Source organism: Furipterus horrens, unplaced genomic scaffold (genome assembly GCF_987537825.1).
Source record: "Furipterus horrens unplaced genomic scaffold, mFurHor1.1.pri manual_scaffold_5, whole genome shotgun sequence".
NCBI classification, from domain to species: domain Eukaryota; kingdom Metazoa; phylum Chordata; class Mammalia; order Chiroptera; family Furipteridae; genus Furipterus; species Furipterus horrens.
This window is the reverse complement of record NW_028327175.1, coordinates 36,645-46,652: the sequence shown is the minus strand read 5'-3', so window position 1 is coordinate 46,652 and position 10,008 is coordinate 36,645. Positions and strand designations below refer to the sequence as shown.

Sequence of the window (10,008 nt, the reverse complement as noted above, 5' to 3'; positions counted from 1 at the left end):
CAGAGGACTGTGGCTGGCTCAGACCATCAGCCCTGAGCAGTGCAAGCACCTTCCTTTTATTGGATTTTGCAGATATGCTCATTAACAGGGAGGGTCCAGGAATGATTACAATGTACTTGAAACTTACAACAGAGGAAGCTTAAAAGGTTAACTGAAAAGAATGCTTCCTGACAAACAAGTCTATATAGCATTCATAGACAGGAAAACAGAAATCCAATCACTTACTCCTTTAAGGCTAAGGAACAGATGCACTGTTCCTTAAACACTAACAGAAAGCAATCAAGGTTAAACACCATTTGTACTTAGTTTTGTTTGCTTTCCTTATCAACATCAGGGAAGATGGAGTACTCAGCAAGATTCTAAGTCACAGGATGTCTTTAAGATCCTGAGGCCTGAGCAGTCAGAGACTGTTGTCACCAGCGAGTCCAGCTCACTGCTCGGATCATTAAACACCTGGACCGAGAGGTATGTAAACATACCTCAAATCAGAAGTCTTAATTTCCAGCATCACTTTCGTCTAGGCCCTTCTGTGCTCTTGGTTGTCAAACCCACCTTCGGCAGGACCCGCATAACCCAGTGAGGACTCAGGCAAGGCTGCATGGCTCTCCAGGGAAACGGCAAATCAGTGAATTCGGACCACCTGGTTTGTAGGCACAAAATAAGTTGCAGAGGGGTCAGAGATTCGCACACAACACACGTAGCGGTAAGCATCCTGGAAAAAGCACGGGGAAGCAACGCAGGTCTACAGAGTCTTCAGAAACGGGAAGACAAGATAGAAGCAAACTGAAAACAAAGCAACCGAAAACCCGAAACAACCTACAAGTATTTTGCATAAAAAACAAGGCATCCACTTTATGGATCTAAGGCCGGGGTCCACAGATCAGGGTCAGTTTAGCTGCTACCGGCTTTCAAGGGATAACGTGAGCAGAGGGTCTCTGGCCCTTGCCTGGTTCTGAGCACAGAAATATAAGTTGATTCGCGTGGATTGCAAATAAGCCAACTAACTGTAATTACTACTGTGAAATTGCGTAAAGGGAAACGTCAGTACAGTGGAGTCGGCGGGTCTGGTCACTGGGGTCTTCTCAGGTCGCACCACCTGAGGTCAACGGCAGGAAAAAGTGGCAGTCACGGGACCCAACACGGCGATGTACCGAAAAACTGACTCCCCAGGCACTCAGCCAGTGAGAAACCACCATCACCCAGAATTATTCTTTTCTCCAATGAACTTTTCTTCAAAACGACCCCTCCCGACCGGCTGGTCCCACACCCCGCGTTTGCATCAAGGTGGGCTGGGAGGAGAGCAGATCTGTTTCAGCAGCATCCTGACTCTGCAGTCACCACCGAGATTTGCACACGTGTGATGTCTGTGCCTCCTGTTGGGAAGTAGGTGACATGCCTAGGTCTTTGTCCTTCTGAGGCCACCCAACCCTGGGACAGATGTTTCACCTCCCCACCCCCCAGGCACACAGCCGAGGTGCCTGGGGAAGGAAGGCAGCTGTCCTCCACTGGGCAGCGACTTAGGGCCTTGGGTCTGAATGGCTGGAACCTCACCCACCTGGCCCTTACTGCAGAGCTTCACCTCCCTTCTGTTTAGTGTCTCTTCCTGCTTCAACCCAGGAAGTTCCTGGGGTGCTGGTAGCGTGAAGCTCTTCATTTTTGCTCATTTCGGTTTAGTTGTAAAAGAAGTCCAGTCGAGCCACGACCCCACCGTAGACTAAGCCAAACAAGTTGCTTTAGTTTTCTTTATTTGGCTGTATTTGAGACCATTGTTCAATAAACACATGGGTGTTACTCTGTGTCAGACAGTGCATGTGGCCACCACTCCCAACCACAGGAGGCTCTTGTTCCTAACCCCTTTCCTGTCTGTCAGCAGCGCTTGGCCTTATCATGGCACCTGTGACCTAGGAATCTGTGTTTCCTTAGTGACTCTTGACAGCAGCCTCCTTTCATGGGCTTATGGGCCACTGGAATGCCTTTGTTTCTGAAACGTCTTCAGTCTTGGGAGATGTTGCTTGTGCATTTCGTAATTGTATTTGCCGTTCGTCTTCTAAAACCATCAGATTTTTTGCAACTCTGTCCTTATTTTCCTCTGTGAACAAGAATAATACCCTGTTAATGGATTTCCTGCAATGCGCCTCTGATCCCATTGCTCCTGAATCGTGGGCCCTGCCAATTTGCATGTGACACATATGCTTTACTGGGCACAAAGCGTATTCCAGAGAGCAAGGGGCACCGGAGATCCAGGACAGCGGCCAATTTGGTGCGGGTCTCGACATCCAGACCGGTTCGGCTGCATGGTGGTGTGTGCCACAGAAGCAGCTTGGGCCCCTGCTCCTTTTTTTCTGGGTGGACAGAGGGTGCCACCCCTCTATCGCTCTCCAGGGCATGACTGTTCAGTTTCTGCAGCCATATTATTTAAATTCTGTCCCACTCTTTCCACCATGGGGAATTTAACTGGCTTTCCCCTGTGGGGTTCATGTGAGTGAATTAGTTGGTATGGGTATCAGTTTCTGTGGCTTCTGTAAGAAATCAGCCTAAATCAGGTTACTCAAGCAACAGAAACCGATCACCTGTGGCTCTGGCCTAGGAGGGTGGGCCGGGTCTCCCGAGTCAACGCCACTTTCTCCACAGGGTGCTTCCCTCCGAGGCTCCAGAGAGCATCCATTTCTTGCTTTTTCCAGACTCGTGGCCTGTGGACCTCATTTCCACTTCACATCTTCCCTGACCCTGACCCTCCTACCTCTCCTTTCCTAGGAGAGACCGTATTGAGACCGATTGGCAGGTAACACTGTAAGTTTAAGATGTGCGATGTGACAATCTGATAGTCGAACGTGCAGGAAAGATCCCGCGTCCTTCACCTCCCAGTTACCGGTTTTCTGTGGTGACAGCATTTAATATCTACTGTTACAGTGACCTTCCAGTATGTACATGGTGTTGTCACCATGCAGCAGTCACTCATCAGTAAGTGGCAGTTTGTACCTGGGACAGACCTCTGCCCTCCCCTCCCCTGGCCCCACAGCCACTATTCCTTTCTCTGTCCCTATGAGGCTGTGTTCTCAGCTTCCACATGTAAGTTCGATCAAGCCTACATGTCTTCCTCCAGCTTATCTCAGCACAACTCCCTCACGGTCCCTCCACACTGCTGCAAGCGGCATGATTCTGTCCTTATTTGCGGCTGCACAGTGTCCATCACACACGCAGAGACAGCTCACGTTCTAATGTGTCCATTGCTCACACACAGCCCATGCCCTCGGCATCTAGCTAGTGTGGATCGTGTTGCAGCAAAGGTGGGGGTGCAGATGCATCTCAGAGGGCGAGACCTGCCTCCCTATCCTAAGGAGCCCCATCATGATACCAGGATAATTGGGGGTAACCTTTCATCTTAAAGAGAAAGCGGAACACAGTTTGTTTTCTGTTTTAAAGCACCATACTTTGAATTTCTAGCAACGGAGTCTATGAAGAGCACCGTGGCAGGAGGAACTGCACACTGGTGGTGCTGCAGGCAACACAAGTCCAAAGCAGGAGGTGAGGCAGAGCTGGCTGGCCTCAGATGGCACTGTTGGCGAATACCTTCCGCCACACTTCCGGGACGCGTCCGCCCTCCTGGTGCCACCCCAAAGGACTTCCGGGTGACTTCTGCTTCCGGCATACCCGCCATCTTGTTCCCGCCCTAGAAGGTCTTCCGGGGGTTCGGCCTCACCCCGCTTCCGGGAGTCCTCTGCCACCCTGTCCCCGCCCCTGAAGAACTGCCGCGTCCTCTTCCATGTCTCCGTGGGACTTCGGGGTCCTCTGTCCTGCTCCCGAAGGTCTTACACATCCTCCGATAGGGTTCCAGCACCTCGTCCCCGCCCCTGGAGGACTTAGAAGCCGCTTCCGTGAAGTCTGACCTTCTGCCACACTTCCGCCCTCCTGGTACCACCCCAAAGGACTTCCGGGTGACTTCCGCTTCCGGCATACCCGCCATCTTGTTCCCGCCCTAGAAGGTCCCACGCAGCTGAGGCCCAACCCCCGAAGGTCTACACACCCTGTCCCGCTTCCGGTAGGCCCGCCATCTTGGTCCCACCCCCGAAGGTCTTCCAGGTGTTCCGCCACCCTGTCCCCGCCCCCGAAGAACCGCCGCGTCCTCTTCCCTCTCCCCGTGGGACTTCGGGGTCCTCTTTCCTGCTCCCGAAGGTCTTACACATCCTCTGCCACGCTTCCGATAGGCTTCTGGCACCTCGTCCCCGCCCCCGGAGGACTTAGAAGCCGCTTCTGGGAAGTCTGACCTTCCGCCACACTTCCGGCACACTTCCGCCCTCCTGGTCCCACCCCAAAGGACTTCCCGCTGTTCGGCCTCGCCCCGCTTCCGGTAGTCTTCCGCCACCTTGTCTCCGCCCCCAAAGGGCTTCCTTGTCCTTGGCCCCGCCCCCGGAGGGCTTCCGTATCTTCGGCCTGTTCTCCCCTCGCCCCCACCCCGCGAGATCGTTCTGCGCACTCGCGTGGGCCACATGGGCAGCGGACACTCGGCGGGGTGATAGTGGATTTTTCCTGTGGCGTGAAGCCCTCCGTGTAGCCCTCAATTCCAGTTTTTCTGCTCCGGTTAGTACCTGCCTTTGGGCGCTGCGCCGGCGTGGAGCATGGGGATGAGGACTCTTCGGCGGCCTGGTCGCAGGTCACCGCCTCCCAAAGTGCCAGGCAGCCCCGAGGCCCAGCCCACCTTTAAGAAATCTCGTCGGGGCGCGCCGGTCCTGCGGCCTTAGTCTGGTGTTCCGCTATTTGGGAAACGTGCTCTGGGGGCCGAGGTCGCCCCACGCCCCCACCCCCACCCCCCGCCTCCTTCCGCGTGCAGGACCCCAGCCCTCCGGGGAGAAGCCTCTGCCCCTCTTCACGTGTCCGTCCTCCTGGACTCCGTGGTCGGGATACTGGCTTGGCTTTCGAGCGGCTGCGATTCTTTTTATTTTTTTAAGCTTCGGCCGTTTGTCTCTTGCCCGTGAGGCGTCTGACTCAGTGTTTTCTGCTGAAGCTTCCTGCTCCGCCTGGACGCCCCGTTCTTTCTCCTTCCCCAGTTCTTCCTCTTGCACCTGCAGGGTCTCATCCCTCTTTCTGCCTCTCCCATGTCCCATTTGGGCTCCTTTTCCGTGTTGGTTTTTTTCAAAAAAGGGCTTTTTCGATTTTCCCCTCCAGCCCGGTGCCTCGGTCTCCACCTGTGTCAAGTCGCGTGTGCGTCCCTCACCTGACCACCAGGCGGCGGTGTCGCAGCGGCTACAGAGCCTGCTGCGCTCAGTAGCTGCACTGCGGAGTCAGCCAAAGAAGGGGGTGGACGGAACGGGTTTAAGTCGTGGAAATGCTTTCTCAATTGTAACTTTCGTTTTAGTAAGGATCTTACTTTCTTTTGACAGGAGCTGTAACGTTCAGAAAACACGGTAAGTCACGCACACGTCCGTAAGCTATCGCCTGACAGAGGGTCTGGTACTCAGCTTACGGACCTGCGTGAGCAAACCGGAGTGGGAAGAAATGATCGGTTCCCTGCCACACACTGGACTCTGGGTGCCAGGATGTGTTTTATGCAGGAGTTACCTTCAGCGGACGGGAGTCATGGGTATATTTTTCCTTTGAGGTCTTGAAGATATGACTCCAGGACCACTCTATTTTCTCCAGGAGGTAAAATAGGAATTGTATAATCTGTCTCAAAAGTATTTTTAAGTGCTTGACGTTTTGGGGGGGTGGGGGGTGGGGGGGCGGAAATCAAGACACTTTTTTTATAGTTCATGCTCTCTTGTGTTCTGATGTAATTATGGTCACCAGGTTGATCGCGCGCAGCACGAGAGAACGAGAGAGGGACGCGAGGGTAGAGCCTGTCAGGGTTCCTGCTGACTCTCTTGGCCCAGTGGTGCAAGCACCCGGAAGGGAGTCTCGGTTTCTCACCGCTTGTGTTTTGCAGGTCGCTTGTACCAGGTTGAATACGCCATGGAGGCCATCGGACGTGCGGGCACCTGTCCGGGAACGTTAGCGAACGGCGGTGTCTGGCTTGCAGCAGAGCGACGCAACACCCACAAGCTGCTTGATGACGTTTTTTTTTCTCTGAAAAAATGTATAAGGTCAGTGAGTGAGTGAGCTCACAGGGGAGAGGGTTTCAATACCTCACGTGCTCACATACGTAGGATCTCACGTATTTCGGGAGGGCTGGCCCGTGTGCCGTAGTAAACTTGAAGTGAACGCTTGTTATTGTGCCTTTACTGGTGGACATTTTTGATTTGTACTTGAAACTTCCTTGAGGCTTAGGACGATGCGTTATTCTTTTGACGTGCAGGGCCAAGCCCTAGGTGGAGAAACTATTTTATACCGTTCGGAGTACAGGCATGGTAGGTGTGCAGGCCTGGGTTAAGTCTGTGTGACCTCGCACCCGTTGCTTTCCTTCTCTGGGCTTCGGTGCCGCCTCGAGTGGTGGTGGCCGTTTAATGAACTAGAGTAAAACGAGTGAAATACACTAGCGCAGGGTCTGACACGTGGCAGGCTCCCCGAGTGTTCAGAACGGCTACTCGGGAATTGTGTGGAAGTGTCCCGAATCTTACCCCTGGAGGTCTGGGAACAGTTTAGATGAGCCCCGTCAGTTTCGCGTCGTTGGGCGTGCAGGACTCCTAGCCGGCGGGGCACTGGGTTTGCCTGTCAGAGACTTCCCCCCTGAGTGGGGGACGAGGCGGGTGCCGGTTCTAGGGCCTTTGGATGCGTGTCCAAGGAAGCGTCATCCCTCCAGAGTCACTGCCGGGCCACGGGCCGCTTGGCAGCTGGCAGACTTGCAGAGGTGTAGTGACAGCAGGTGACAGAGGGTGTCAGCTCTAGGGGAGCCAGCGCAGCCCTCGGGGAATGGCAGCAAAGAAAGGAAAGGCGCCTTTCCTGGGAGCCTAGCCCCTGAGCCCCCTCCCTCGGCCCCGGCCAGCCAGGCCTTTGGAGGTGAGAATACCGATGACCCAGGAGTGGGGGTAGTTTTTCTTCCTCTCTGGCAAAACCTCTGTCTTGCTTCTGGACCTTCTCAGGACTTGCTTTAGCTTCCTAGTGCTCCTTCTCTCGCCCTGTTCGGCGTCGTGGTGCTAAATACACCTATCGAAGAACTGGAGGGGGCGCCATGTATCTTTCGTGTTAAATGATGTCAGGTTTGTCCTGCAAAGATAAACCTTCTGTAGTTTCTGTCTGTTCAGAAGTAAACCAGAGCATTGAAGCGAGCATGGTAAACTTATCATGGAACTTGGGACTTTGCAAACACTTCTTAAAGGCCCTCTCAGACACCTGCTCTGCTTACAGACACATGAATACATTTTTTTCCTCCAGGGACATGGCTTGCAGTGTGGCCGGCATAACTTCTGACGCTAACGTTCTGACCAGTGAACTGAGGCTCATGGCCCAAAGGTATGGTCAGAGAGGGTGTGACTGATGATCTCTAAGTTAGTTTGTTTGATATCTCTAAGGAGAACTCGTTTTTGCAAAGATGAGAGTCATTACAGATCTATTAATTGAAAATTGTTTTTTTTTAACCCGAACTTCTAAAATGTTGTGGTAGTAAGATTGTTAGGATGTTGACATTCCCCTGCTCCCCTCTCAAATGACAGGTGACTGTTAATGTCCCCATGGAGCAGGTTTATGTCCAGAATATGTTTTGCTTAGATTTTTGTGTTTTAGAAAAAAATGATGACTATGCCAATGTTTTCATCCTAGGTATTTATTTACTAGTGTCGGGAGCCAATTCCTTGTGAGCAGTTGGTGACAGCGCTCTGTGATATCAAACAAGCGTACGCACAGTTTGGAGGTAGGAAATCTGGGGCATATTTATTCCAGAAATGGAAAACATTTTCTAAGTAATAATTTTTTTATGAGATGATAAAAAGAAATTGAAAAGTAAGTAAAAACTTTGCACATTTCCGCTTTGTGGTTTCCGCGATATGTATTATCATATGTTTTACTAATAGACTATCGAGAGGCAAAAATAGCATTTTTAAATCTGGAAACCGATTGTTTTTTACCTAATAATTAAACTCAGCACTGAGAAGCAGTCCTCCATGTCTTAATTCCATCTCCCGGAAGCAAGTGGACATTTTGGTGGGCCTTAGTCTGTGGTGGCCAGAACAAAGCCACTTACGAATGCTCAGCTTCACAGAAAGGTGCTTCGGCTACGTTCAGGGAGCTCAAGTGACTATAGCGATACTGCATTTGGGCGGTTGATGTACTTGACAGTCCTCTTTCTTGGTTAAAGGGAAAAACGTCCCTTTGGCGTCTCGCTGCTGTCCATTGGCTGGGATAAGCGTTACGGCTTTCAGCTCTATCAGAGCGACCCAAGCGGAAATTACGGGGTATGGAAGGCCACATGCATTGGAAATAACAGCGCCGTGAGTATTTTTGTGTTGCTGTAAAACCTAGCAATAGGTACCTAACATGATTTTGAAACGGCGATGAATGTAAATGGTATTTTAAGGTAGCTGCAACAACTTTAGCATCTGTGATTGCTATTGGTGATGCAGTCGCAGGTTCTGCTAATACCACTGGGGTTTATTGCCTACGTTTGTAACAAAAGGAAATAGTGATTTTCAAAGGCAAGTTGTTGAAATAAGATACAGTTTTTTTCATATCCTGGTGGATAATCCCCTTGAATTCTATCACAAAGTCTTGGAGGTCTGAGGCCCCGGGTTAAAGATTCCATTCACAGAGCATCGACACTCCCCCTCCACCCCATCCCATGTGTCCCCGCCCATCATAATTGCTTACAGTGGTTACATGCTAATAATAATTCAGGCATCAGTCTTCTGCCCAGTCCACGTTCCTGAAAAATGCAGACATTTAAAGGACGTTCTTTTTGATGATTATTTCTGCTTCGTAGGCAGCTGTGTCTATGTTAAAACAAGACTACAAAGAAGGGGAAATGACCCTGAAGTCGGCACTTGCTTTAGCTATCAAAGTCCTCGACAAGACCATGGACGTGAGCAAGCTCTCTGCTGAAAAGGGTAGGTTATGTCCCTTCCTCCGATTCGGTCAGTTTCCTAGACCGCGTCGGAGAGGTTCCTACGAGGAAATTGCGGTTCCTTCTGCTCAGCACAGCTTACAGCGGGTTGGCTCATGGGACTTTTTCAAAGGAAGGGACAAAACAGCAGCTTAGAAGGTTGGAATGGGTCAGGAGAAGAAAGATCGTTGACGCAGAAACGTGAATAAAAGTATCCGTGAATCATATGAAGCACAAAACACGAAGGGGTGGTGAGCGAAGGCCGACAAGGGGGGGGGGGGGTGTTGAACCGGGTCGCCTGTGCGGGCTGAGTGCGCCCCGTAACGCAGCCGTGTGTGTGTGTGTGTGTGTGTGTGTGTGTGTGTGTGTTTGCCCCCAGTGGAAATTGCCACGCCGACCAGAGAGAATGGAAAGACGGTCATCGGAGTCCTCGGACAGAAGGAAGTGGAACAGCTGATCAGAAGACACGAGGAAGAAGAAGCTAAGGCTGAGCGTGAGAAGAAAGAAAAAGAACAAAAAGAAAAGGATACGTGGGAGACAGAATTGGGGGTCTTATAAATCTTTTGAGCCCCATTTCAGCCGCCCTCTTCCACAGTGAGCACGTGATGGCTTTTGAACCCGGACGGTGGGAAAGAGGGATGGTAGCATCTGATCGGGCCCTCGTCTTTCTGTAAGTTGGGCGGTGACTGCTCCTCATGGACCTTTCTACCCCCCTCCCCCCCTTTTCTGGGAATAAAACTCGGTAAGAATGGAAACGGTGAAGGAGAATTGTCTGTAGCAGTCACTGTTGTTCACCGGGATCAGTGGGTCTGTGATCCTTCATGCTTCAGTGTCCTGGGGCAGCCCTGGAGGTGCCGGGACACAAGAGGCTAAAGTTGGTGGGTGTGAGTGTCATCAGCAGGGAAAGATGGGACCTGTGCCCTGAAGGTCTCCCTTGCTGTGTCCCTACCGTCTTGGAGTACCCGTGGCCCTCGGCCTCTGTGGGAATCACGTTCTTGTACCTGTTGCCAGCCATCGACACCGATGGCTCTTCCTAGGACCGG

At 51.8% G+C, this 10,008-nt stretch overlaps 2 long non-coding RNA genes across 4 annotated transcripts in view; both read left to right on the top strand.

Moving 5' to 3' along the window:
- Positions 1 to 4,435, top strand: part of LOC150008081 (uncharacterized) — a 597,743-nt gene extending 593,308 nt beyond the window's left edge. The window contains exons 3-5 of one of the 2 annotated variants that reach the window (XR_016511090.1): positions 2,682 to 2,782; positions 3,445 to 3,525; positions 4,206 to 4,435. This is a non-coding gene — a long non-coding RNA (uncharacterized LOC150008081). Of the gene's footprint in view, positions 1 to 2,681; positions 2,791 to 3,444; positions 3,526 to 4,205 lie in introns of both variants that reach the window. The other variant, XR_016511089.1, reaches the window with a different exon arrangement.
- Positions 4,436 to 5,604: 1,169 nt separating this feature from the next.
- Positions 5,605 to 9,720, top strand: LOC150008080 (uncharacterized). 2 transcript variants are annotated; one of them, XR_016511271.1, is made up of 7 exons: positions 5,605 to 5,640; positions 5,921 to 6,077; positions 7,306 to 7,383; positions 7,705 to 7,780; positions 8,225 to 8,357; positions 8,846 to 8,969; positions 9,345 to 9,720. It is a non-coding gene; the product is annotated as an uncharacterized LOC150008080 (long non-coding RNA). The 2 variants fall into 2 exon arrangements; XR_016511270.1 differs by lacking the exon at positions 5,605 to 5,640 and having other exon boundaries at positions 5,742 to 6,077.
- Positions 9,721 to 10,008: the final 288 nt, after the last annotated feature.